The sequence below is a fragment of the Lycium ferocissimum genome, chromosome 10 (assembly GCF_029784015.1).
Source record: "Lycium ferocissimum isolate CSIRO_LF1 chromosome 10, AGI_CSIRO_Lferr_CH_V1, whole genome shotgun sequence".
Classification (NCBI taxonomy): Eukaryota; Viridiplantae; Streptophyta; class Magnoliopsida; order Solanales; family Solanaceae; genus Lycium; species Lycium ferocissimum.
In genome coordinates, this window is record NC_081351.1 from 11,192,135 (window position 1) to 11,197,360 (window position 5,226).

The following is a 5,226-nucleotide window of genomic DNA, read 5'->3' on the forward strand; positions in this document are numbered from 1 at the left end:
CTTTATTTGTTAGTACTGTTGCATTTTAAACTCGGTTCTTAATTCTACAGTACAAAATATAGAAGAATTATAAAGATATCTTAGATATTGTTAATCTTATCAAGTGAAGCATCTGAATAAATTAAGAAACTTTGTATAGTGCAAGACAACAAAATTTATATATTCCTATAAACAAAAAAACAAAAAAAGCAAGTAATTTCTTGTGTAACTTATACCTCTGTTTTTTCCTTGAGTACTTCTGTAGTTTTCTCAACCTGAACAAAACATTTAAAAGTTATTTTCAGCAAAAATCATCAATACTATTAGAAATAAAATAAACAAAAGTTGGAGAGAAAAAATTTCTTGAAAGTTTAATTCAAACATATCTTCACAGCAGTAGAAGAGTTGCAATAAATAATTGTAGGGATCTTCAACAAAATCTTCCTGCAAAGTGATATATAATTTGAATTTGACTTCCAATGACTCATTTGAAATTAATAAAATGCAACCGCAAAAAGAGGGTCAAAATGCAAGAAGTAAATAAAATTGAAGATGATTGAGAGATTTTCTATGTATTTTATAGAAAATAATAAAGTATATAAATACTATTTTTTTTTTTTAATAGAAGAACGCTCTTCCTAAAGCCAATGTGGTAACACAGTAGAATACGTGAAAATTAGTCAGCACAAAACTGAAAATATGTAATTGATCAATACCATCAGCAGACACAAATGCCACTTTCCCCTAGAAACAAATCTAACAAAAATTCCCCCTTAGGTTAGATAATAAAAGATTTAACTTATATTCATTAAAACAACAATGAATTTTTTCACCATACTATGAAACAACTTGTTATATAAAAAAATAATTATCTTATTTTTTTATGATAAGATATCCACACACTTGGATCTCTTAGTCTTTATGTTTGATTCTTCCTTTTGCTCTTCAATGGAGTGTACAAGAAAATGGAATGAAAATTGATGAGAAATAAGAAGAAAGAGAAAAAAAGAAGTTTGGAGAGAAACGTATGTAATATTGATCCCAAAAATGTGAGAGTAGCTGATGGTTTATCTAATTATGGTTCCACTATAATAGGACACCATAATTCGAATTAGCAGTTTCTTTTCTTCCGTTTTTTTAGCTTGCACTTTTCTTTTGTATTTTTTAATTTGGAATTTTGTGGGGGTTACATTTGGCAGCCCAGCCTTTTGCCTCTCCTATTCTATATAGATAGATGTGTAAAAGTCAATTATTGCTACAAAATGTTAGGATCGAAATAACAGGGCGTCATGCGGAAGCTAATAATTCCAAACCTTAAACACGATAAATCAGATGACAAAGAAAAATAAAAGACTTTAATAATATGTCATGAGTTTGGTCAATTGACGTACACATGATAATACTAGTATAAAAAAAATATTCTAAAACTATTGAGAGAATAAATCTCCCCTTAAGCAAAACTCTCTAAAGGACTACATTGTGGATGTTTTTCTATGTATTCTATTGTATGAGAGGGATTCTTCAATATAGAGGTTCAAAACATTTTCCTCCATGAAAAGGACTAGCCAAATATGGAAGAGAATTATATTTTCCTTTCAGAAAAAGTAAAATAATTATGGTTATACTTTGACTTTCCTTCAAGAGAAAAGTAAAACTCAAATATGGTAAGAAAATTAGGGCAAAACCCTAACAAATCTTTCCTTTTGGCCTGGATTTTAACAAAAGTTGATTCGTCTTCTTCACATAATCTTCATCGCTACTGCTTGCTATGGTTAAAAGTAGCCATGGGTTAAAAATTTGAGCCTAGTGCGTTGAAAGTGAGCACAAGTTAAAAGTGGAGGCCATGCGTTAAAAGTGAACATGATTTAAAATTGGCCCAAGCGTTTAAAGTAAGCAAGGGTTGAAAATTTGAGTTCATACGTTAAAAGTAAGCATGAGTTGAAAATTGGAGCTCATGCGTTAAAGTAAGCATGAGTTAAAAATTGTTTTTGTTTTAAAAATATATAGCAGCAGGATTGTTGAGAATATGATTGAAAATTCATCTCTACATGTAGTATTCTGGACCTTCTTCTTTTTTTTTTTTTTTTTTTTGTTGACAAAAAAACATCGTTATCATCAAATTGGTTGCTCTTGGTTAGAACCCATCTTGAACCTGTATTCAAACTTGTCGAACTTGAATCTGATACGACTTGTTAGGATCGAAATAACAAGGTGTCATGCGGAAGCTAATAATTCCAAACCTTAAACACGATAAATCAGGTGACAAAGAAAAAACTATAATAAAAGACTTTAATAATATAATATGAGTTTGGTCAATTGACCTACACATGATAATACTAATATAAAAATAAAAATTCTAAAACTATTGAGAGAGTAAATCTCCCCTTAAGCAAAACTCTCTAAAGGACTACATTGTGGATGCTTTTCTGTGTATTCTATTGTATGAGAGGGATTCTTCAATATATAGAGGTTCAAAACTTTTTCCTCCAAGAAAAGGACTAGCCAAATATGGAAGAGAATTATATTTTCCTTTCAGGAAAAGTAAAACAATTATGGTTATACTTTGACTTTCATTCAAGAGAAAAATAAAACTCAAATATGATAAGAAAATCAGAGCAAAACCCTAACAAAAAAATCCTCTGAGCAAAACCCTAACAAAAAAATCCTTTGTAATTAAGTAGGATTGCTTGTTCTCAACGATTTGGTCTATAGGTAAGAGTGGAACTTGTGATATATCTAGATCAGGTTCATTAGGAAAAGGCGGAGCCAAAATTATTAATTTATAGATTCTAGATCACAATTATTTTTTACTTACCAAGTCATGAATATATTATTATATATATTAAATAAAAACTTAAATATATAGAATATAAGCCAAAATATTGAATTCTATAAAACTTGTAACTTAAATAATGAATAAAAATTTAATAGTCAAATGAGGAAGGATAGAAGGCGAGCCCACCATTGATCGAATCGTGTACCATCATTGAAAATTCTTTGCTTAATAAAAGAAGTGGGACGGCGGGACAGTGATATCCTGATCCACAATAATTAATCGATTAAAATAAATTTCTTCCCTCATCAATGTTCTTTAAGTCAACTGAACTACACATTCATAAGAGTTGACAAACGAAAGTTGCCAAAAACTGCATCTATGATATTAGTTGTCTAGACAACTCCAATTTCTTGCCAAATCAAAAAGGCTATAAAAGACATGTGCAGCAACACTTTGCAGAGCTTATCAAGCCTAAATATGCAGTTCTTCAACTTCTTTTCCATTTTCCTTTTTGTAACTTTCCTCTTTTTGTTAAGGAAATGGAAGAATTCCAATAGCCAAACCAAAAGACTGCCTCCAGGTCCATGGAAATTACCTTTATTTGGAAGCATGTTTCAATAGCTAGGTGGATCTCCACACCATGTCCTTAGAGATTTAGCGAAAAAATATGGTGCAATTATGCACCTTCAAATAGGTGAAGTTTCTCTAGTTGCTGTTACTTCTCCTGAGATCGCCAAAGAAGTACTAAAAACTCATGACCTTGATTTTGCAGCTAGGCCCCTGCTTGTAGCTGGTGAAATTATTTGGTATAACGGAAGCGACATTGTCTTTTCCCCCTATGGTTATTACTGGAGACAAATGCGTAAAATTTGTCTCTTGGAATTGCTTAGTGCCAAAAATGTCAAATCATTCAGCTCTATTAGACGAGATGAAGTTCTTCGTATGATTGAATTTTTTCGATCATCTTCTGGTGAGCCAGTTAATGCAACAAAAAGGATTTTTCAATTCGCGAGCTCTATGACCGGTAGATCAGCATTCGGGAAAGTATTCAAGGAGCAAAGACGAACTTATACTACTGGTAAAAAAAGTGTCTCGCTTAGCGGAAGGATTTGACGTGGCTGATATATTCCCATCACTGAAATTCCTTCATGTGCTCTGGGGAATGAGGGGTAAAATTATGGATGTCCACCATGAGTTAGACGCGATTCTTGAAAACATCATCAATGACCACAAGAGCAATGGTGAATTAGGAGGTGAAGGTTTAATAGCCGTATTACTAAGACTAATGAAAGAGGGAGGCCTTCAATTTCCAATCACCAATGACAACATCAAAGCCATTATATTTGTAAGTATTACATACCGCATAATTCTACCCTCCTCCTTCTATTGTTATTGTTATTTAATATTATAATTTGCTCATAAATGAAGGACATATTTGCTGCGGGAACAGAAACTTCATCAGCGACAGTTGATTGGGCCATGGTAGAGATGATGAAGAATCGAAGCCAAAGCTCAAGCAGAGGTAAGAAACGCCTTCAGAGGAAAGGAAACTTTTGATGAAAATGATGTCGAGGAGTTGGAATACCTAAAGTTGGTCATTAAAGAAACATTCAGACTCCATCCTCCATTTCCCCTTATGCTCCCAAGAGAACGTAGGGAAGAAGTAGACATAAACGGCTATACTATTCCTTTGAAAACAAAAGTTATGGTTAATGTATGGGCTATGGGAAGAGATCCAAAATATTGGAATGACGCAGAAAGCTTTAAACCTGAAAGATTTGAGCACAATTCTATGGATTTTATTGGTAATAATTTTGAATATCTTCCCTTTGGTAGTGGAAGGAGGATGTGCCCTGGGATATCATTTGGTTTAGCTAATGTCTATTTTCCTCTGGCTCAATTGTTGTATCACTTTGATTGAAAACTTCCTACCGGTTCAAGTGATTTGGACTTGACTGAATCTGCTGGAGCAACTTGTGCTAGAAAGAGTAACCTATACTTGATCATGACTCCTTATCAACCTTGTCAAGAGTGATGTCATGGCATCAATGTATTTTCTAATGGACTTTGCTTTTGAGTTTCTTTGGCAATCTCACCATTATTGTACTTAATACTTGCTTCTTCGATTTTACCTCTAACATTTGTGTTTTATCATATTGGATGAGGGTGTCATTATATTCTATTTTATGTATCATTTCTGAGCTTCTAATAAACATGTTTCTATAATAGCATGTACGTCGAACAACTGGTAAAAATAAATATGAACTTGTATATAATCTTAAAGCATGGTTTGGGAGTTAAATGGCTAATATCAATCCATGCACCAAACCAGTGCTTTAGATGGTAGATATCCAAAATTGCTGAGGAAACTCTTACGGAAGTTCCATTTCAAAAAAATCCACACAACATTGAATATAAATTATTGGACTATTGGTCCTTCATAACTGAGCCACCATAGACTTTGGCCATGT

General features: G+C 32.7%; 1 pseudogene; it reads left to right on the forward strand.

Moving 5' to 3' along the window:
* The first annotated feature begins 3,231 nt into the window (after positions 1–3,231).
* Positions 3,232–4,806, forward strand: LOC132035092 (premnaspirodiene oxygenase-like; annotated as a pseudogene).
* The last annotated feature ends 420 nt before the right edge of the window (positions 4,807–5,226 follow it).